General features: G+C 41.0%; 1 protein-coding gene and 1 long non-coding RNA gene across 20 annotated transcripts in view; one reads left to right on the top strand and one right to left on the bottom strand.

Annotated features, from left to right (window-relative positions):
* The window catches only part of DAB1 (DAB adaptor protein 1), a 1,169,270-nt gene that overhangs the window by 246,125 nt on the left and 898,779 nt on the right, over positions 1-24,366 (top strand). For 15 of the 19 annotated variants that reach the window (XM_072820404.1, XM_072820400.1, XM_072820397.1 and 12 more), the window contains one exon: positions 2,508-2,655. The gene's annotated coding sequence lies outside the window, so the exon portion shown is untranslated. Of the gene's footprint in view, positions 1-2,507; positions 2,656-13,971; positions 14,019-24,366 lie in introns of those variants that run through there. The other 4 variants (XM_072820409.1, XM_072820410.1, XM_072820407.1 and 1 more) reach the window with 1 other exon arrangement.
* LOC140630377 (uncharacterized) lies at positions 136-7,012 on the bottom strand. Its single transcript, XR_012028142.1, has 3 exons — positions 5,555-7,012; positions 4,890-5,004; positions 136-984 (listed from the first exon to the last, which is right to left on the bottom strand). It is a non-coding gene; the product is annotated as an uncharacterized lncRNA (long non-coding RNA).

Here is a 24,366-nt window from a genome sequence, read left to right as displayed (position 1 = left end):
TTGCTCTCCCCCCATCTTAAAAATAATAATGGTATATATTTTTGGTAGAAACCTTGGAAATAAAAAAATGAATAAAAATATCTCATAATTTCAGAGACAAGAAATCAATGATTATTAACATTTGGCATATTTCCTTTTAATTTTTTGTTTTATTTTTAGAAATGCACACATAAACACAGTTGAGTCATGCTTTTTGTATCAAACTTTTACTGTTTTTTTCCCACATAATAGTATACTTACTACATATTTTTTGCATGTTGTTGAAAATTCTTGAAATGATTTTAAATTACATTTAGTGTTTATTGTATGGATGTGTCATAATTTTTCAACCCTTTCCCCATTATTTATAAAAGCTAAAAATGGGAAACAGCTACACTATGAACATCTTTGTGTGTCACTATTTTCCCTTGTCTGATCATTTTATTAGCATTCTTAAAGTGGAATTAGTGAGTTCAAGGGTATGAATATGCTTAAGTCCTTTCTTTTCCTTTTTACCAGTTTTTCTTTACCAGAGATGGTTAATTCTTCTCATTTTATTAGGATGAACCTGGCCTCAACTTTCTTTAATACCCTTTTGTAATTAACGCAGAGTGTACCGGCTCCAAGCCCCCTCCCTCATTAAAGCACAGCAAACAGCTTCAAGATCTTTTCTTTGAGACAACATCCCCATTCACCAATATCCACAGTGCTGGCCAATGCTGCTCCTGTTGATTTTTTTGTAGTCTGGGTGATGGATTTTTGTAACAGCAACTCTAAGTGGACTTGACATCAGAAACACTTTTTTTAGTGCATCCAGCCTGCATTTTGATCTTTTAGCTAAAATATACTGTAAGCACTTCTTTTGCTCTCAGACTTCTAGAAGAGCAATCCCACTGAGGCTGTGTTGAATTAGCCTGAATCACCAGCTTCTCATTGCTTGCTCGGATAAGGGCTATCCACCCATGGACCTCTCAAGGTCCTGGTTCTCATCTTGGTCTCTTTCAACTGTGGAAGAATCAAGGAGCTCATTATTGTCAGCCTTAATACTAGAGAGTGAAACTTCACTTTAATTGAATCTACTTATAAAACTCTCACATGTGTGTAATCCTCTACAGTTTACAAAGCACCTCCAAGGGCATCAGCTAATTTGGTCATCACCATCTCTCTGCAAGGTACCTATTTATACCTCTACTGTTTCATAGGCAGAGTAACCGGGATATAAGCAGTGCTTGTGCTGGCATTAGTAATGGAAAGAATGTGGGAACATTCTTTGAAAACATATATACTTAATTTCAAATACAACTAATTAGTTGTATTAAGTAAGTTCTCTGAGGATCAGGTTCCTCATCTGTGTGTGGAACAATACAGTTGATTCTTATTTTTTGCAGATTCTTTGTGAACTCAACTACTAAAATTTATTTGTAATTCCCAGATTGATATTGGTGGCACTTTTGTGGCACTTTTGTTGCACAGAGCGACAAAAATATAAATTGCCCAGTCGGCGTGCACCCAGCTGAGGTCACACAAGTCAATATTCTGTCTTTTTGTTTTGGTGGTCATACTGTAAACAGGTGTCCTTTGTGAGATCTTTTTAGTGCTACATATTACATTTTTGTGTCCCTTTTTTGGCGATTTCACTTTTTTTTTCCACTTTTTTCTATGGTTGAACCTCACGTATAGTACTGAAGTACTATCTTGTGTTCCTAAGCAGAAGAAGGCGGTGATGTGCTTTATAGAGAGAATATACATGTTAGATAAGTTTCATTCAGGAGTGTGTTACAGTGCTGTTGGACATGATTTCAATGTTAATGAATCAACCATTTATTAAATAAAATGTCTTTAAAAAGAAATACATATAAATAAAGGTATGTATTGATCAGTTGATGAAATTATTGTGACCAGAGGCTCACAGGAACCTAGCCCCCCTAGGAACAATGGCTTAGTATGCACATAGCTTTATAGAACATTACTGCAAATAACAATAATGATTGTATCTATTTTATGGGGTTGCTGTGTATGTTAAGTAAGGATATGCGCAAAATGCCTACTATGTTGATGTTTTATAAGGGAAGACTGTATCCTACTGTATGAGGGAGCAGAGACTATGAGAAGTTACCTGCCTTATTTAAAATCATTAGACCAGAAAGTGGCTCAGGTTAGTAGCATATGAATCCATTCTATCTGAATCCAAAAGCAGCAATCCTCAAAGCATACAGGCTACATCTAGGAATAATCCCACATGGAAATTAAATGCTTTTTAGTTCCTTCTGACTGCTCTTGACTTAAAGATTTTATCTACATGACTGAATTCTGAAAAACCTATTTACACCACCACCACCACCATCTTTGTGCCAGGCACGGTGCTAACCATGTGCCATCTGGTACCTCTTCATTGCATATTGATCATATAAAGTAGGCATTATTGTTATTGTGACCATTTTAGAGACCCAGAGAAGTTAAACGAATTTTTTCAAAGTCCTACAACTTGGAGAACAAAGATAACAGTTTAGGTCTTTTTGACTCCACAGCTCCTGTTCTGAATCTTGACATCAGAAAGCACCAAACTCTTGGAGAATCTATAGAACAGCAAAGCAGCCAACTGAAGAATCAGCAACAACAACGGCAACAACAAAACAGTGGAGAAGGACATAGAGTTTTCTATGTTTACTTACCCAGGTAAAGTTATTCAAGAAAGTAATCAGCATTAACCATCATGGTCTTACAAAGAAAAGTAATCTTAATATCTTAAAAGTATGAAGAACTTAACTTTGGATTAAAAAAATCCAACCCATTTGCCTTTATGAAAGCCTTACAACATTATCCTTCTTTTCTCATTTCACCCAGAACAGGGCTGCTTTTGTCACAGACAAGTGGCCTTTGGCAACCACAGCTCTGTACTGTATTCTAAGTTTTTTTCTCCTGTCTACATCTGAGCTTTGTCATATACCCAGGTAGTGGATTGGATAAAATGATATCTAAGATCACTTTTCAATTCCAAGGATGATTTTAGAGTTTGGCCCATGTCTCATTTCAGTCCAGAGACAAAGGGGAGGCTGGCCTCATGTACATTAGACATCAAGTCAGCTGCTACTGCTCTATCAGTCTTGCACTTGACAGCAGCAGGCACCTTGCGAATTGACCTCTAGGAAGAAAATGAATGCTTAGTGGTGGCAAATAAGTTGCGTTAACTATTGGGAAACAGAGTACACACATAAATCTCCTGTGGATCTATATTCCTTAAGGAAATCCATCAGGGAAGAGAGGCAACTCATAGAAGATGAGGACATAACTCTCTGGCTGTTTTTCCCCCCCTGAGGTAAATACCCTTCAGAAATGGAAATGGCCCACCAGATAAGTTAGCTTTAGGACTCTTTCACTTTTCTATTCACCTATAAATTAGGGATTTCCACTGTCCAAGCCTGTACTCACTTGCTAAAATATTGCTAAAATAATAAGAAAGAGGAAGCAGCAAGTACAGTTTGTTACTGTGAATATGGTACCATCTGATGATTATACCAAGTTCTTAGCATATTTAAACCTCACAAGAACCCTGGGAGATAATACCGTCATCATCCTCATCTACAGAGGAAGAAACTGAGACAACAAAAGGTGAAGTGGCTTGACCCATCACATGACTAACAAGTAGGAGAGCTGTGAATTGAACTCATATCTTTCTCTGCAAAGCCTCAGCATTCTAACCAATACACTGTGCTGCCTGGCCTACCCTGTATGCTATCTTTCTATATCATTTCCAAGATTTTTCAACTAACTGCCCAACTTCTTAATTTTTCTCTTTTGGTGACCATGTATGAAAATAACCTGAATCTATTCAATTAATATACATGAATCTTGCTGTATGTGTCTGATTCAGCACTCTGGGGACACAGACATGAAGTGCAGATACCTACTTTTGAGAAGATCCCATTCAAAAAGGGAGACATATATGCATGTGGCTATATAAAGCAGTCTGTAGGAGAGGTATTGGGGAAGTTACAAGAATAAAATGCCATTTGAGCTAAAATTTGTAGGATGGAGGTCAGAAATAATAGTGCTCTCCAGGTGGAGGTGAGAACAGGATCCATGGAGCCTCTGTGGTAGCTGGACTGCAAGGTATACGCGGGTGATTGTGGGAAACGATGGTGCTGCAGTCATCCGGGGGTCGCAGTTTGGAGATTCTTGGGTACCATTGAAAGGAGATTGGATTTTATTAAGTAGACAAAGGGGAGACCTCAAAGGCATTTGGATCCAAGAGGAACATTATCAGAACTGAGTTCAGGATAAATATACCCTAAATTTATGGGTAGAGGTCTCATATATTATCTCTCTAGCATATCTGCATTCAGCAGGAGACAAGAGAGATCAACCACATGTATGAACCTGAGGTGATGTACTTTCAGACACTAAGGCCAATCCTTAGTTTCTAGTTCCCTCAGTCAAACCACATAGATGGAAAGTTCACAAATGTGGTTACTCAAATGAAATACTTGGAGACTGGTAGGGCTCCAGATTCCTAGGTTCTGCCCTCTTAAGGTGCTAATTCAGAAGATCTGGTCTCAGGACTAGGAATCAATGTTTTTAAAGCTGGCCAGCTGATTTCAATAACCACTGACTCATATAATGACTTCTCTTAGATGCACTAAGAACACTTGTATCAATGTAAGGAATTTTATTTAAAGAAGATTATCTCTGATGCCCCTCCATGCCTGACCAAAAGTGCTTATATTGCCATAGATGCATTTTAGTCAGAGTTACTCAGAGAAACAGAATCAGTAGGATGTGTGTGTGGGTATACATAAAACCAATAGGATGTATGTGTACACACATGCACACACATATATTCTATTGGTTTTCTTTATGTTTAACACACACACATACACACACACACAGACTTATTATTATTGTTGACTCACCCAATCATAGAAGCTAATAAGTCTCAAGATCTGCAGTTGGCTAGCTGGAGTCCCAGAAAAACTGATGTGTAGGTCTAGTCCAGAAGCCAGGAAGAGCCGAAGCTTCAGTTCAAGTCTGAAGGTAGGAAAAAAACAATGTCCAAAGCCAGTGCTATCAGGCAGAAAAAAATTCCCTCTTACTCAACTTTTTGTACTATACAAGTCTTCAACTGATTGGATGAAGCCCACCCACATAACCAAGGACTAAATCAGCTTTACCCAGTCTACAAACACAGTTAATTTCATCCCAAAACAGACACACCCAGAATAATGTTTTACCAAACATGTGGGCACTCTGTTGCCCAGTCAAGTTGATATGTAAGATTAACCATCACAAGATATCATAATAAGAACTTCATTATAATAGTATGCTCCCTTATAATAACAATGGTAACAAGAATCATTATTATTTGTATTCCTTTAGTACCTGACACAATAGGTGTGTAGACAGTGTTTGCAACTGAATGAATGAAGCAAGCATATTAGCATAGATGTTTATACTTTATTAAGTGTTTTTGTCACTTGTCACTTTACCCATACAATAACTGCTGGGCATTTGAAATAGATTTTCTTATTACCTTCTGTTTTTGAGATGAGTTGCACAAAGTACAAAGTGGTGAGTTTACCTGTCCAAGGACACAGGGTAAGTGATAAGGACCAGCTCAAACCCAGAGCTTTTTTCGTGATCTTTCCATTGTATGACACCAGTTCATTGCAGATTCATTACTGGCAAATATGTGCATGCCTTCATGTTGTCCTCCCCTGACCATCAGCAATTTTCCGATCTTATGACCACGTCTATTGCTATTTCTAAATACATGAGAGGTACACATTAACAAGTAAAAACCAAGAGATATGTTTGTACTTAATGCTACTAACAGGCAGCATCATTACAAGAGAGCTGAGTGTTGCTTGAAAAACATATTAATAAAAAATTCTCTTGCCTCTCTTAAGTATAAATTACATAGCAGAAGGGCAACGAAAGACTGGGCTTGACAGTTGCAGGATAACAACCTTGAAATATATCTATATTATCTGAGGGGTCTTTGGAGGTCTGTCTTTCGGACTTGGTTAGAGACCATGCTAATGAACTGCCTAATGTCCATATTTTTGCAGGGCCATCTGTATTTCTTTTAAGGCCAAGTTTACCACAATTGGGAAAACTGCTTAGTTAGATATGAGGGTCTAGTCATTTTAAGTGCTTAATATGGTTAAATAAACCTGTCCAATTAATCAGAGGTCATTAGATTAATATATAGTTGTTTATCTCACATTTTCTAATAGACTTATATAAATTATTCTTTATATTTCTATTAAGGTTCATAGTTCATTCATTTGACAACTATTTATTCCATTGTAATCTTTGCTAATAACTAGAGTTGCAGAGAGAAGCAACAGTCTTTGCCTTCTGGTAGCTCACCATTTTGTACAATGGTTCTCAACTCTGGCTGCATATTGGATTATGGAAGAGCATTTTGAAAATGCCAATGCCTAGGCCCCAACCTGGAGATCCTGATTCTCTTGGTCTGGAATGGAGTCCAGGCATCAGTATATTTTAAAGGTTTTCTAAGTGATTATAACAGGCAGAGTCCAGATCTGTGGGAGAGACAACTATACATCCAGACAAGGTACACTGTTTTAAGTACCAGAGGAGAGAAATGTGTTACTGGCTATGGATTAGGAGAGCTACATTCTTCTAGGGTGGATGTGGAAAGGTTTACTGAGACTATGATTTTCTAATTGAGGGTATTAGAGAGTTTTAATTTTAATTTTTAATAAAGTTGTATTACTATTTTATTTGAGCTGCATCTTGGAGAATGGTGGACAAGAAGAGAAGGGAGGAAGACATACAGGGTAGTGTCTATGCAAAGGCACACAGGGAAAAGATGTCAGTGTCTTCAGAGAATTTTTATTGTTTAGTTGGGCTGAAGTGTTGAGTGTATGAATTAATTATCATTAATTCTTTCATTCAAGCAATGTTTATTGTGAATGTAAGCTGTGTGAGACATTATGTTAAGTGCTATGGGGGATTAAAAAATAAGACAGAAGAGATCTTCCTCCCAACAAACTCAGGCTATTTAAGGAAACACATAATGAATGATGGTGAGAGTGGTGATGGTGACAGTTTTGGTGGAGATGGTACTATAGGAACCAGAGCTTAATATGGAAATTTTGATTAGACACTAAGATATAACAGAAATGAAGTTCCAAAGTGAAATGCCAAATTATATTATGCAGATGTTTAGAGGAAATGGCTTTGAGTTGAGAGAGTGCAAAGGGAGCTGAGTGATGAGATTTCCTTCCAGAAAGTTCTTGCTGAGTCATCAGGGAAGAAGGGAGGGGCATGGGTCTATGTCCTAGCCTCAAATCAGGTCAGAGGTAAAGGATCTGCTTCCCCAACTCAGTCCCAGAAGGAATAGTGGTGGGAGTTTGGACAACTTGGATCTTACCTCCTTTCACCCACCAAAAATAGAGAATAAGGGCCAGTAAACTTATTTTGTAAAAGATCAGGTAGTAAGTTAGGCTTTGCAAGAGGTGTGTTATCTATGTCATGTAATCTTTGTTTTTTCTGTCTCTTAAAAATGTAAAACTCATTCTTAAATCTATAGGCTGTAGTTTGCTGAACCTTGGTCTAGGAGGAAAATGGCCTGACCCACTTCAGGTAGAGCACTTGGAAATGAGAATGAAGAAGAAGCCAACAGTTCCCTCGTGGATAGAAAGTATAGGCAGGGTGACAATATGATTCATCATCTAAACAGGGTTACTTGGAAGAATGAAAAGGGACATTAATAATGAGAATAAAGCCTGAGTGACAAGACTAAGCTACTACGTCTCTTGCAGATGAGATGGGATGTATGATCAGGTCACCTAGCAAGAGATCTCCAGGGATGGAGACCTCTGAACTATGCTGTCCAGTATGGGAGCCACTAACCACATGTTAAAATAATAGGTAGTTTAAATAACATATATTATTTAAATCATTTTCACCTATTTCTTTTTACTTTATACTATGTGGCTACTAGAAATTTGAACATTACAAATATGGCTTGCCTATGTGGCCTGCATTATATTATATCAGACAGCACTGTTCTAGAGTCCTCAAAATTGCTCACTAGATAAAGAGGCAGCCTTGAAAATCTGTAGGACCCAGAGCCTCTGAAGCCAGTTTACGTACTATACAAGTATGAGTAAGACCTGTCCTACATCTTTTCCCTCCTCCCTTCTTACCTTTCACCCTTGATTGGGGCATAGGGTAAGGAAGAGAGGGGATGGGGGCTAGAAATCATATGTAGCTCAGCCAGCCGTGCCCTCTCTTTTCTCCCGTGAGTCTCCATACTAAAATTTCCAGAATTGGGAGTGTCAGATTGGCACTAAATCTTGGTCAGGGTTTGATTTATACCATGGACTGGACATTCTCATTTCTGAACTGAAACTGCGTTTGTGACTTTAAGATCCTGTAGGACTATCTGTTACCTAGGAGTGAGCTGGAAAGTCATGGAGTTTTAACCTAAGGGCAGAGAGAGACTATACTAGACTATACTACTGAATATATTTATATTCTATTCTATTATTTATTTCTTAATTTTTTACTGTGAAAAATTTAAAGAAAGCATGCATGAAGGTGAGGAGACTCCTATAATAAACTCCCATTTACCTCTTACTCAGTTTCAACAACCACAACATTTTACCTATTTTATCTATTAAATAGGAGTAGTGGGAGGGACTCAAGTTTTTATTTTATTTTAAAGACATATTAATTTCTGTGTGTGTGTGTGAGAGAGAGAGAGAAAGAGAAAGAGAAAGAGAAAGAGAAAGAGAAAGAGAAAGAGACAGAGAAAGAGAACCTGCACGAGTTGGGGGGAGGGACAGAGGGAGAGAGAATCCTCATGCAGATTCCCTGCTGAGGAGCCCAACTCAGGGCTTTCTCTGTGACCCTGAAATCATGCCCTAAGCTGAAATCAAGACTTAAGACTCCTAGAAACTTCTTGTCCTGGGACTCAAGTATTTTGAAGCAAGTCCAAGTATTTTAAAGCCATTATATTATTATACTAACAAATACTTCACTGTATGAAGGATAAGGATTTTGATTTTAACATAACTCATTTTAAAGGGACAGCAGGAAATTTGAAAGTAAGCACATTTCAAATACATCATGAGTCATCGCTGTTAGCACACTCGTATCGATAGTAATGACAGTAACAGGCAAATTACAGGGACCTTAGAGGTCATTAAGTCCTGTCCTCTTATTGAAGGTCAGGGGGGAAGGGACTTTCCTGGAGTTCCTGGAGGCAGCTGTGCAACTGAAATCCAGGCCCACCCTCTCAAGGCACAAGCTTGCTTGCTTGAATCTCACTTGGCTTCCTGATGGCCTCTCCAGCACCCCCCAGGCATCTCCTTTGCATTTCTGTCCTTCAAGCTGAAAATCAAAGAGGAGATTCTTGAGTATCAGTTGTGACTTACCAGCAGATTAAGTTGGGAAGTATGCATGGGGCAATTATTTGCAACCTGACGTCTTGGAAAGCCCTTGTGTGATGTTACAGGATAAAGTCAAGAGCCAGCAGATCCTCAAGGCATCAAGGTGCTTTGAGGTTAGAGGCTTGACTTCTGAGGAAGAATTTTATTAAGGGCTTTCCTCATGGGCTCTCTCTATGCTCCTCGGGACATCTAATAGCCTGAGTTCCCTAGCAAGATGAACCTTCTGCCAACCTCTTGGAAGCCACCTTCTCTAAACGGTTGGGAATAGCTTTGCTTTATAAGAAAAGAAAGAAGACTATCTTGACCAAACTATTCTATACCTCTGATCCCCAGCCCCTTAGCTTCTTCTGAGCATAATGGCAACCTCAACTCTTAAATTCACATAATCTCAATCCAATGGAATACATATTGCTTAGAATTGATCCAGCTCATTACATGTTGCCCCTTTAAGTCCACTAGTTCCTGCTTTCATTTTGCCTGATTTTCTGATTTTTGCACTGTACCCACTCCTACATTTGCCCATAGACTTCCATGCTCTTGATCCAGCTCTGCTCTGACAATACAAGTTGCCCTCTTGTCACTATCCTTGTTTTGGTCTTTGGGCCACATTTCATGTTTTCTCCCATTTTTCCAGCTATGGGTGTCATATATCTATGCTTAAAATAATGCATGTCATTATTTTTCCACTAAATCCTATGGAGCCCCATCTACTCTTATTGATAGGAATTTCCTTATTCCTCTTTAGAAGTCTCCCAACCAGTGGTTTTATTGGGAATATCTGGGGCTCTGTCCTGGCTCTAATACTTGCTAATCATGGGAACTTGGGTGAATTACCACTCTCTGACCTTCAGTTTCATCATCCATAAAGTAGCAATATCACCTAACTACCTCACAGAGGGAAGAGTCTATCTATGAAAAGCATTTATTTTTTAAAAATTTTATTTATTTATTTATTTATTTATTTATTTATTTATTTATTTGAGAGAGAATGGGCAAGGGGGGGTCATGAATGGGGGGAGCTTCAGAAGGAGAGGAAGAAGAAGACTCCCTGCTGAACAGGGAGCCCAACTTAGAGCTTGATTCCAGGACCCTGGGATCATGACCTGAACCAAAGGCAGATGCTTAATGGACTGAGCCACCCAGGCACCCCTGTATGAAAAACTTTTAGAATGGAGACTGGCGCATAGCAAATGGCCGTGTAGGTTATACATACCTGCTCGGCACCTGTGCCCAGTGCGTGACAAGCACACTAGGAAGATTAGTCCTGGAGGGAATTCCAGTTTCTATCACAGGCTGCATTCAAACCAGCCTTTTCCATCAGCCTTCAGGCTATGGTTTGCCCTTGGGTCACATACTCAAATGATCTTTTTTTTTATGGGAACTTCACTTCTGCAACACTTGCTTTGTTGGTTGACCTCATTTGGGAACTAGTTGAGTCCTGGTCTTTGTCTTCTTAGGAGATCCCTTGATCTCAGTAGTTTCACTCACTTTCTCACTGGGGTCAGTGTGTTATCAGGTCACCTTGGGAGGGGAAGGATTTGCCTACAGGGCCTGCTCTAATCTTTTCTTGGAGGGATCCATTCACAGAAGACCCAGTCTAAGTTGAAGTTATATATTTATTGGAGAAATAGCTGGAATTTCCCTTGATTAAATACTAATAATAATGAAGCCGCTGCTGCTGCTGATTTCTTCCTAGGAAGCATTCTGTTATACAGAGTTCCTTACAAGGAGACATATTCTCTGTCCTCAGTTTATTGTCTAGCCAGGAAGCTCAAATATATTCAAAGTTCCTTACAAGAACTCTAGCAATAATGGCTGTAAAAAAGTAGAAAAAGAGTTATTTTAGGTGATTAGTGGCCATGGCTTCATGTAAAAGTGGTATTTAAGCACTTTCTTGAACACATCCAGTAAAAAGGAGGGGCTCATTATCAAGCAGAGTAGCCCAGTTTAATGTTGCCTGGGATTACAGGTGGATATTTCCTATGCTAGTGAATTAAATTTCACATTCCTCATTCTACCTCCTGGGACTATACAGACCAGTGTTAATGCAGAATAATGATTCTGTGGTTAGAGTGGGTCATTAGAAGAATGGAACAATGATAGCAGTGGGGAGGGGTCAGGATGTGGATTTTTCTGAATTTGAAAGAGAGAGTATTCTTCTTGGAACAAAGATAGTTGTAGGAAACATTAAAAGAAAAAAGATATCACACATTTCAAATCCTCTGCAGTTGAAGGGTGCTTAGTGATATTCACTTCTCATTACTCTACTTGTAGTGACTTAAGGTCATAGGATCATTAATTCTCAGTTTGGTAGGGACTTACAAGGTTATGCAATCCAACCATGCAGGATCTGCTCACTCCAGTACAATGATCCCTCTTACAGCATCTCTAGTTGGTGCTTGATTATTCCCACTGATGGGGAGCCATTTACTTAGTTGGAATATTTCAGAAGTGATACAATCGAAAAAATACTGGTCCAAAAATCAGACTTGGGTTCAAATTTACCTTACTAGTTGTATTACTCTGGACAGGCCACATCCTATTGGGTCTTGGATGTCTCATCTGTAAATTGGGGGAAAAATGCTTGCCTCATGGTGTACATATAGATGTGAAATGAGATACCATAAGGAATATTTCTGACCTACTATCTAACATATAGTAGGTACTGAAAAATAATAATTAATGATAGGTAGGTCATAAATGTCAATTTATTCTCTTTTTCCTATGCTAAATATTGTCTTCTATGGCTAAAAAATCAATCACATTAGTGGTGGCATGAAAATGGTTAATTAATAAGACTAGAAGCATATAAGCAGGAAAGCACAATTTTATTCCTTTTCTATTTTCTAAATTTAATACCTCATGTTATAGCTTTGAAGTCATGGGCATTTATTCCACCAGTGAATGGGGCCTCTGTAGCTGGCCAAAGAACTTTCCCATAATTTAAAAATAAATAAAATGTGAATTTCCCTGGTAGTCTGAAGTACCCTTCATTTTTTTTGGCCATCAGAATATCCTGAGCCTTTTTTAGAATCTCTGAATATTAGAGTTTGGAGGCATCTTAGAGGTTATTATATCATGGCCATTCATTTTATAGATGAAGAAACTGAGGCCCAGAGAGATTGTAACTAGTTCAAGGTCATTCAACTAGTTTATGGTGAAGCTGAGATTTATATGGGTCTTCTTTTCAATGCATATTTACCTACTGTGTGTCAGGCATTAGGGAGGGTATCAGGAATCACACTACTCCTTCATTTAACCATTCAAAAATCAGGTTGTGTGCCTGTGAGATCCTCGAAATAAGATCCTGTATTTCCTAATAAGTTTTTATGGCTTTTGTTTATTCCATAAATATTGCAGCATTTACTGTGTACAAGGCATGTACTAGGCAGTGCTCATGAGATATTTCAGGCTTTTTGGATAAGATTGTAAGAAAGAAGAATCTATCTACTAAACCCATGCTTAACCAGGCTCTAACTTTATCACGGTCACCAAATCCAGAAGAAGGTTCTGCGGGTCTGAAATCCATCAACTGGATAGGCATAGTGACCTGCACTGGGATTTGCAACTGGCTTACTCCAGCTCATAGAACTTCCCTGCCTGTTCTCCAAACTTTCTTCATCTTTCCCTGACTGTGTCTCCCCAAGTAGACTGTGATAGAGGAAGGACTTGGTTTTATTCATCTATGTGACCCCTCCTAAGACCTAGCAGAGCAGATTGCATGCCATTCTTCCCTCTGCTTTATTTTTCTTACCTCCCTACCTTCCTTCATTCTTCCACTTCTGTAATTTTCCTTTTTCTCTTTTCCCCCTTTCTTCTTTTCCTCTCCCCTTTTTCTATTCCTTCTCTTTCTTACATCTTCTCTTTTGTCTTCCTATCCTAAAAAACACTCAGTGGGCCCCATGCCTTGTACTAAGATTTGCAGAATTCACATTACTTGCCCTTGCAGAACTTACCTAGGCTTGTAGAAGAGACAGCCATGTACATAACAAATTCCAGTGCTATCTGGTGAGTAGTTGATAGATGTTAACACTTGATATGAGAGCACAAAAATGGACTCAAGTCTGTGATGGGGTGTGGGGGCAGTCAAAGTTTCTCATAAGATGAAGGATGATCAGTGAGAGTTTGACAGACAAAAAAAAAAGTTGGGGGTGTGGTGAGGGAGGGGTGGCCTTGGGCTGATGGCATCATATCAGTAAAACTCATAGTGGAGTGCTCTTTGCAGAGAGCTCCTAATATGCATTATGGCTGGAATCTGAATACCCAATGAACATTTGTTAATACATCCCTGGTCCTAGAAAGTCCAAGTCAGCTGGTCCCCAGGCCTTTTCTTGTCTGCTGTATCTCTAAGGTCCTGGCCTCTGGCAAAATGCCCATTCTGAGTCCCTGGCTCTGGTGGCCAGTGATTTTATACTAAAAACATTGGTTAAGTGCACATTTTTGAAGGATAACAGAGTAGCCAGAAGTCCATTATTTCAGGCTGGGGATGGAACTGGGGGCTGTGGGAGGGGCAAGGGAGGTGGGGCTTGTTACTAGGCAACCAAGATTTGAGAACTCAGAGCTCTAAGATCTGTAGTCATTAGGGCAGGCTAGATCCCAAGATGCTGATAGCTGGTGAGTAGCCCCAGCTACCTAAGGGAAGCCAGAAAGAGAGAGAGGGAGGGGAAGATAGGAGGGGGGAAAGGGGGGTAGGTAAGGAGAGAGGGAGAGAGAGAAGAGAGAGGAAGGGAATATGAGTGCCTAATTGGGGGATAAAAGCACTTGGAATGGAGGAAAAAGCACAGGCACAGTGAACAGAGTTTTATCTGTGAATTCCACCTATATTCATTCAATAACTGTCATTTTCTGAGCCTTCTGAAAAGTGGCTCAACGAGGCCTACATAAGTATTATTATGGAGAGTAAATAAGGTAAGTGCCAAGCACAGTGCCTGGCTGTCAGCTAGTTGTCCTGTAAATGGGGGTCTTTTAAGTTTTAGCTGAGCAGGTAGGCATGCAGACATTAGCTGTTACTCTCATACGTGGCTGGAGGAGTGGGGAGTAGGAAGCCGCTAAGGAGAATGAGAGACAGACCCAAACTTGGGGGACCTGGTGAATTAAACAAGCTGAGGTATGCATGCCATCAGAATACTGCCAACTACCCATCGGATAATAAGCGAGATGGGGTTTGAAGATGGGAAGCAGGGTAGTGGCATGGTTCAATGCTTATTAAACTCTGGGGTTTGAAAAGTGGGGCTCAAGTCCTAACTACCACCTGCCAGCTGTAAGGTGTTAACCTCTCTGAGCATCAGTTTCTTTACCTGGGGGATAATCACCCCACAGAGCAATGATAATTACATGTAATGTCCCTGCAAAGCAGTTAGCCAGATATTCGAAACGGAGAAGGCAGCAGCCCTGAGGAGGGCAAGAGCTCCACCTGCGTTGGGCTCCGACTTCTGAGCTACTCAGAGAGCCTCATATACCCTCCTCTACCAGCCCCAGCTGGAGGGGCTGCCAAGGCCCATGAGCACCCAGAGCAGGGAAGGTGGCTGCCACCCACTGAGCCCTGGTTCAGGTCTGCTCTATGCTCTCCCTTCTCAAACCTCCATGCCTTCCACCCCCGATCACCCTGACAGGTAGGCAGCTTAATCCCAGTTGCTGAGGTGGAGATGTAGGCAAGGGGAGATTTGGTGACTTGTCTGAGATTGCAGCAGGATTTAAGTGCAGGTCCACCTGGTTCTAGGGCTGAGTTCCTCAATCACCCTCCTTCAAATGTGCCACAGGACAGGAAGATGGTGGGGCCCATGCAGCCAGAGGCTGACTTTGGAAAGAGCCTCTTGCTGAGAACTTCTAGCCTCCACCCTCCAGCACTTGGGTTTTCAGTTTTCTGGGGTAAAGTTCTGCCAGGGCACAGGTGGCCATCCTATTTGGCAGAAAACAGAGTGACTGACTTCCAACACGGATGCTTGAACAGCCTATGCCTAATTGCACAGCTCTTGTGCTGATGAGACATTCATCATGGGCTTTTTTGCCAAAGTGATATCCAGGTGTCATTCTGGGTACTCATTGATCAAGAATTCCCAAAGTGATAATGGGATTCAAAAAGCCATCCTGGTGCTGGAATGGACAAGCAGGGGATGAGGTAGTGGAGCGGGGGCAGGCTTTGGTGTGGGGACAGATCTATCTCCTGTTCTGGTGCTGCCATGACTGTGCTGCTGTGACCATGGGAAGTGAGTCAATCCTTAGAATTCTCAGTTACCTTATCTATGAATAAGAGATAATAATATGCACACTCAGGTGTGCCTTGAAGATCAGCCTTTGCTGGAAAGTGCCTAGTGCAGAGCCTGACCCATAATAGGTCTGAGTAACGGTGGGTACCAGCTGTCATTTATTGTACATCAAAGATTTTTTATCTTAAGCTCTGTGAGGGCAGGAACTGCATCTGCTTTGTGGTTATGTTCTCAGTTCCCAGTACTGTGCCTGGCACAAAGTAAATATTTGGGATGAATAGAGGACTGAGAAATATTTTACAGTTAGGGCTGATGGAACATGGTGGCTGGGTGACTAATAACACAGGCAATAAAGATGAGACAAGGAGTTGAGTTTGAGTGGCTCAAGGTGATGGTGCCACTTGAGAAGTGGGGAATGCAAGAGGAGAAGCAGACCTAGAGATGGTCAGTTCTGAAGATGTTGAATTGGAGGTGCCTGTAGGACCTCAAGAAGGATTTGATGAATGGTTACATGAAGATGTACATTTGGGGCTCAGCAGGATGGAAAGGGGCAGTAATGTAGCCTTAATGTTGGGAAATCATATTTGCATCACCATGAGCTGCACATAGGCTATATCCAGCACACAGGCTGTATCTAGCCCTCTGCCTGTATTTGCAGACCATGTTTTATTGGAACACAGCCATACCCATTCACTTATGTATTGTTATGGCTGTTTTCATGTTCCAAGGGCAGACTAGCTATTTCAAGAACTGTAGGACTGGCAAAGCCTAAAATACTTACTTTTTTGGCCCTTTACAGGAAAAAAAAATGTGGACCTCTGACTTAAATGATAAAGGTCTATATTACCTCATTAGATGACAAGACTCAAGGTCAGGTTGGTTCCCTGGCTCAAGGATGTGATAGGAATCCAGCGTCTTTCCACCTCACTGGACTCAGTGTCCATTGTCCACCTAACACTCCACCCTTCATAGGTTGGCTTTGCCTTAGGCTGTTTCCCTTCATCTGTGGCAGGGTAGCAGCAGCAATTCTCTACCTCATATCTTGATGTAACACATCCTGATGCTGAAAAGGGGCTGCACCTCTGTCTGTGTCTTTCTTGCAGAAGTCCCCAATTTCTCCTTGATGTCCCTTGCCCCTGGGATTTAAGCTCAGACCTGTTTACTTGCAAGGGAAGTGGGAGTAACAGGCTGGCTTAGTCCAGTGATTCTCGACGCTGCCACACATTAGAACAAACTCTGAGGCTTTTAGAAAAAGAGTCTGAAGCAAGCTGGGATATTGGATTTCCAGGGAGCATCATGGGTGATTTTGGTGCAGCAAGACAGAGTAAACACTGAGTAGATAGATCATCTTGGGGAAGAACAGATGTGGGGAACATAAACATCATAACCAATACAGTCTCCTTAGAGGAGTTAATAGAAGCCAGAGAGGCTGGGTCCCTGTTTAGGACATGTTTGTCGGGGATGTCTGTGATAGCTGGGCTGGACTAGACAAGATGTTTGTCCAGTTAAGGCCAAAGGCAGCATCATCAGAAGTACAAATTGTGACCAAGGATTAAAGCCAGACTTCGGAGCCAAGAGTTAAGTGTCAGGCCTGGGGGGGAGGGGTGCAAAATGGAAATAGGAATTAGGAAAATGAGCCAAGAGCTTGAATACATAGGGAGGAAGGAAGTGGGATGGGGTGGATGGTTCACAGAGATGTGAACAACAGGGGTGCCCGGGGCCAGTTGTGATGCAGGATGGGCTCTGAAGAGGAAAGATAGTTGCTCCACAGGGTCAAAGGAACAGTGTTGGACCAGAAGGACCAAGACACATGTCTCTGTCTCAGGCTCGTGGGCTCCATCTGGCACTGGTCATTTCCGCATAGCGGAAGCCAAGGCTACTGATGGGCAGCTGCCTCCCTGCTCCCTCTTCCTGGACTCAGGCTCTCTTAATGGATTCACAAAAGGAGCCTGCCATCCTGCTAATTAAAAAGCATTACATTCAGAGTAGACTTATGAAGGCCAAGCTTAGTGCAGGTCCTGGGCAACTGCCATAAAGCACCTGAAGCTACTGTCCAGTGACCACTACTTCCCAGTGCCATGTCCCCTCCTTTCTTCTTCTCCTGCCTTTTTTTTTTTTTTTGGTCCGTTTCTTTCTTTCTTGGGGCCCAGGCCTCACCCTGCCAGCCTCTGTGTTCATCATCCCTCTGCCAGTCAAGTAACCCATTCCCTGACATCACTCAGTTATTTAATAGCCATTTTAAAACATCCATCAGTTGCCTATAACCCTCATGATCTACTCCTGAGGCACCGAGAGGAAAATCTCTGAATTTTCCGCCAAGAGACTCTCCCATGGGGTGGATGGAGGTAGATTCATCAATAAGCAATCATTTATGGGGACAGGAGACTGTCACAGTGCACTATTTCAAGTATTGTAACCAAGCAGTGGGCCGGAAGACCCAGGGCCCCAGAGCCACATCTGTGTCTGCCATCTTTGTTTGGCACAGGGCAAACCACCCAATGTCATGAATGCAACCTCCCTACCTGCTAAAACAGCAGGGCGATGGCTGCTCCTGCTTAGACTCCCCCAGAGTGACCCCCAGCAGATTGACATCCACTGCGAGTGAGTGTTTTTACAAATTCGTGTAATTACACAAAGACAGAAATATTTTAAGTATTTTATTCCATTTCCTCTTCCTGGGTAGAAGCAAACTTATAATAACCTTTATCCAATTTCGAAGCTCAAATTGTCCTTTTATCTAACACAATAGGCTAGAAATAATCTGAAACTCAAGTGAGGTAGAAACGTGTTCAAAACCTGGTTTTCCGTTCCTTGTCCCATGTCTTTCAGCGAATTATTTGACTTATCTGAGCTTCAATTTCCCTGCTGGAGTAGCAGCAACACAATCACATTCACTTGCATGGCTGTTATGAGAAATAAATGAGGTTATAAATATCTAGCATTTATTATGTCTGGAGCCCTGGCACACACTGACCATTAAGGAAATGATAGCTGTTATTCTTATTACTATTAATTTTGTTATTATCAATGTTGTGCTGGTATATTTTTATATGTGACTTCTCATATAAAAAACAAAAGAAGAGGAGGAGGACAAGGGGGAAAGAAAAAGCACAATTTGCACATTAGTTCATTTCCATGGTATAGCACCTCCCCCAGGGCTGATTTCAAGTTAATGTGACATCACTGAATGAAAACTTAGGAACTGATGTGCACAATTGAGCCAAGGTCGATTCTTTTGAGCTGATGTGAGCTGGCTCTGGCACACCACTGACTGTTACTCATGTTATTCATATGAATTGGGGGCAATGGGACAGAAGCAGGGAGCAACTATTGAGTTGGAAACAACCATACAGATGTATGGGAAGGAGTCTTTGCCTGATTCTGTGTGACATCTACTGTCTGGTAGATCCTTTGCTAGGAAGATCACTTGTGTCTTAGTTAAAGAATCAATACATGTGTACAGGGTTGTTTTTATGAAAAGAAGCCCAGGAAAAAAAAAAAAAAAGAAAAAAACAACTCCACTCTCTATAGAGTATGTGGCTCAGGCTAGCACTGATACGGTCTTCTGAAAGAGCCTGGATTTCCCGTTTAAGCATCCCATTTAGCATCCCACCATGTCTCTACACCTGGAATTCTGTTTGCTTTTCTGGGGTAAAATTAAAATGCTAATCATGCTACTTTAGATCACATGGGAGTTTTCACACTCATTTTATTATTTGGTCCTCATGGCAGGATATTGTTTGCTCCATTTTACAGTAAAGGAAATGGGACTTCTCTTTGGGCAAGTTAGCAAAAACTGCTATAACAAATGACTCTAAAAACCCAATGGCTAAACACTACAAAAGTTTATTCTTCACATCAGTCTGAAGTGGGTTGGGGGACGCTCCTCTGAGGGATGACTCAGGGCCAAAACCCAGCCATGTGGCCCCCTATATCTAAGAAAATTTGGGGATGTACTAAGGAAGAGGAGCATCTAGTCATACACTCTAGAGGCTCCAAGGTAAGACGGGCTAGGTAGACACTGGCATGTGGGATGCACTCCTCTTCTAGGCCTGGCTCTAAACCTTCTCAAACAATCTGCAACACCTTCTCTTTTCCCAACCATTGGTGGGCCAGACTGGGGGGGACCCAGTGGAGGACTCTGAAGAAGCCCCCAGAATGGCAGAGACACAGGGTGGAGGAGTCTAAGTCCCTGAGTTACCCCACGGAGTAGAATCTTCCAGCACACTTCAGACTGTGATATGAGAAATAAACTTGTGTTGAGCCACTGAAATTTGAGGGTTGTTTGTTTCCACAGCTATATTAATTACCCTGGTTATTTCTGAGTAGGCCCAGAACCCAGATATGGTGCTTCCTAATCCCCTGTATTTCCGTTATTAGAATCACATTGTGTTTTCATTGTCTTCTGACTGGTCAGTCGTCCTCACACCAGAATGTAAGCTCCCTGGAGTCAGAAAGTGTCTGTGACTCATCTCTGTACCTTATGGTCCCTGTACAAGGCTCAGAGAACATTTGTTAAATATGTAAACATGCAACCATATATTTGTTAATAAAACTTTTGCTCAATAAAACATTTTTGGGAGGAGATAAAGAAGAAGGAGATGAAATAAGAAATAAATTATTGTTTGGTTAATTAGCTTAAATATTTATGTTCTAAAGGCAAAAGAGAGAAGAGATCAGAAAAAAAAAAACAGTTCATTCAATAGACTTACACAAGGGTAGAAAGATCTGAGTTTGCATCTTGAACATCACTAAACTAGCTGTGTGACCTTTAGCAAATTACCTAACCACTCCGTGCCTCAGCTTCCTCACAAACTGAGGATGATAATGGCTAACTCAAAGACTCATGATGGGGCAGCCTGAGTGGCTCAGTGGTTTAGCACTGCTTTCAGCCCATGGTGCGATCCTGGAGACCTGGGATTGAGTTCCATGTCAGGCTCCCTGCATGGAGCCTGCTTCTCCCTCTCCCTCTGCCTGTGTCTGTGCTTCTTTCTCTCTGTATGTCTCTCAAGAATAAATAAATAAAATCTTTAAAAAAAAAAAGACTCATGATGTAAAAATTAAATGAGATGATGTTGGGCCTTGATTTTAAAAGACTCTTTCCATAACTGACTGTTTCACTTATAAAGTACAGAATAAACGCTGTTCCAGGCTAATGTGAGAGCACTTATTTACCACCAGGGATCAGTCTAACTTAGCAGAGATTGCTTTCCCTTTTCCCTTTTGCACTCCTCCTCAGAGACCAGGAAAGCAGATGCACGGTGGGCCAGGCCTACAGATGATCAAAAGGTCGAATTTTACACTGAATGTGAGAGGCCAGGGAGACTTCTCACGAGTGTGATATCTAACATGTGGGTAGGACCCTTCACCTCTGTGAGCCACCTTATGTTTAAAAATTGAGATACCTCTACCTTACGAGAATAAAATGGGAAGGGAATTTGCAAGAAAGTATCTAAACATCTGGATTGTAGATAGTTTTCATTATCTTGTGTCTGTGTCTGTCAGTTGGGAGTGGCTGCCCGGAAAAGCCTTGTGGAGTATGATTTTGAGGTTTATACTTCCCAGGATAGTGTGGGGTGGAGGAAGGAGTATTGATCGATTAGGGATGTCTGTGATGGGCGTGCAGGGGGCATGGAAGCTCTGCAGGGCTAGAGCCTGACAGAGCATCAGTAAATGTCAGTTGAGTTCAGTGGAATTTGAACACAGTCATTGTGACTCTCAATTTTTAAGCAAATAATTGAAGTGGAATATAAAGAAACTGAAATGGGATATGAGGAAATTAACATGGAAATCACATTGCAGGCACTTGACAAAACTAATTAAACTGGGAAATGCAGCTAGATTTTTTTGGTGCATAAACATTCTTCTTCTCTTGCAACAAGGGGGTAAAACCGACAAGTGTTCAAATTACACTTTTATGTGTGTGTTCTTCCAAGCATGCGTGGTGCTTTGAAGAAGGTTCTGTTGTGTTTGTAGCAAGAGACTCTGTAATTGCTCTGAGAATTCCTGGAATTTTTCAGATATGTGTATTTTTTCCTGAGTGAAGACAAAGCAAAATGCTACTTTCTGTAATAAAAGACTATGGTGATTTTCTCAATCAAGTGTGTGGCCTTGAGCCTTGGTGTTTTCATCCCTAAACTGGGAATAATCCTGCCTATGTTATGGAATTGTGATGAGGAGCAGATGAGAGGATGGATATGATGGTGCTTATGAACAATTTAGGACTGTTCACACATTCTGAATAAGCCTTATGAACAGAGTACTGCCATGGGGACATGCGTCAGACTGCCAAAGCTAAAAATCCCAGGTCTGCCACTGACTTGCTGTGTGAACTGGAGCAGTTCTCTTCACCTCTCTCTGCCTGTTTCCTTACCTGGAAAATGAAGAGTTGGTATAAAAATCACAAGAATCCGTAAATACCAAACACTTAACACAATGCCTGGCACATAGTAAGTGCCCAACAAAGTCTAGCAATCATCATCATAATTAAATATGAGGAATTATGACTTAATTCAATAAATTTTGGGGTTTCTTGGAAATATCACGTGCTATTCTGGGTGCAATTGCAGTGTCAAAGACAAGTAGAATATACTTTTAACACCCAGGGCATTTATTTATTTTAATTTTTTTTTTAATTTTTATTTATGATAGTCACACACACACAGAGAGAGAGAGAGAGAGAGGCAGAGACATAGGCAGAGGGAGAAGCAGGCTCCATGCACTGGGAGCCCGATGTGGGATTCAATCCCAGGTCTCCAGGATCGTGCCCTGGGCCAAAGGCAGGCGCCAAACCGCTGCGCCACCCAGGGATCCCTATTTTAATTTTTTTTTTATTGGAGTTCAATTTGCCAACATTTAGCATAACACCCAGTGCTCATCCTGCCAAGTGCCCCCTTCAGTGCACCCAGGGCGTTTATATCATAGTTGTGGGATGCACAGAACAAGTATTCAAAGAACTATCTTAAGGAAAATTTTCTAATTCTTCCTCTGAAACAGAAACAATATCTTATATTATCAAAAAGTCTTCACATGCATTGTCTCATTTTATGCTCCCAACAAGTCTATATCCTTTGAACAATTGCATACCTATAAAATGGGGAGGCTGAATCCCAATGATGCGCAATTCCAAGCAAGCCATACCCTGCACAATGCCTGTGTTTTAGCATTCCCCTGACAGTATGCAGTATATAGCATAAATGAAGTCGGAACATTGCTTGCTGTTTAGTTGGACACTCCTGAAATGTTCAGCGGCATACAGATTGAGAGCCACCATCAATTTAAATGGCAAGTGTGAGGAAACAGCAAGATATTGGAAAAAGCACTAGATTTAGAATAACTGTGTTCTTCTACTTTCTAGGCCTATGTTTTTGGATTTAGGTGGTCAAATTCTTGGGATCTCAGTTTCCTCAATTGTAAAGTAGGATCAAGCTATCTTGCTTTCACAATTGTTCTGGAGTTTCAATGAGAACATTTTTTTTTAAAGATTTTATTCATTTATTCATGAGAGACGCAGAGAGAGAGAGGGAGAGAGAGAGGCAGAGGGAGAAGCAGGCTCCATGCAGGGAGCCTGACGCAGGACTCGTCCTGGGACTCCAGGGTTACGCCCTGGGCCAAAGGCAGGCGCTAAACTGCTGAGCCACCCAGGGATCCCCCAATGAGAATATTTTTTGTGTATCTCCCCTTAGTGTGTATGCATAGTTTCTGAAATATGTGTGGATAAATAAATATATAGTGAGTGTTTTAAAACTGTTTCCATTAATTAATTGTCCTGCTATGTAATTGGCCCATAATGCTTAATGTGACTAACCCTTCTGGTTGTGAGTCTTTCACAATGTAAATCAGCAAGCACCACAACACAGCTGCTCAGGGCTGTTGAATAGGTGAGCTCAAGAACTGGGACTTGAACTCAGGCCTTCTGATCCCAGAAGTCATGCTGAGATTTGAATATATTCAACAAAGGGTTTGTTTTTAGCTACATTAATACATCTCAGATTGGTATAAAACTAAGCATTCTCTAAGTTTATTTCCTACAAGTGCAAGATGGAACCCGTTTTTCCCCACATTTTTTAATGCAAAATGCCTTTTATGATAATCAGGAGTTCTGTAGTCTGACCCTATACTTTATTTCTAAACTCGTTTTTATGTACCTTAATTCACACTCTAAACTACCTTGATTTCTCTGAATGTAGTCCATGCTTTCCAGTCTCCAGGATTTTGCTCAAGCTGTTCCCTGTTCTATAGATGTCGTTTTTAAATGTTAATCACTATATATCCAACCCCTTTAAGACCTAGGTCAACTGCTTCCTCCTCTAGAGCTCCTTCCTCAACGCCAGCCCCCCACCTCCATGCCAATCACATTTTCTTTTTCTTCTAAGTTTCTGTAATGCTTTATGCACTTGTTGTTGTTGTTGTTTAACATTTTATTTATTTGTTTTAAGAGAGAGAGAGTATGTGTGTGTGGGGGGGAGGGGAGCCAGGGGGAGGGGCATAGGCAGAGGGAGAGATAATCTCAAGCAGACTCCCTGCTGAGTGTGGAGCCTGACATGGGGCTCAATCTCATGATGCTGAGATCATGACTTAAGCTGAAATCAGGAATTGGACACTTAACTAACTGAGCCACCCAGGCATCCCTATCCACTTGTTTTCTTAAGCAGTTTTCACCTTCACCTGCATTTCAGTTGGTAATCATGTGATCCATGAATCCTCAGCACTTGTAATTTGGGTTTGGAAAGAGCCCTGAATTAGAAATATGGTAG

Source organism: Canis lupus, chromosome 3 (genome assembly GCF_048164855.1).
Source record: "Canis lupus baileyi chromosome 3, mCanLup2.hap1, whole genome shotgun sequence".
Classification (NCBI taxonomy): Eukaryota; Metazoa; Chordata; class Mammalia; order Carnivora; family Canidae; genus Canis; species Canis lupus.
Note: the sequence above shows the minus strand (reverse complement) of the source record. Positions and strands in the feature narration are given on the sequence as shown.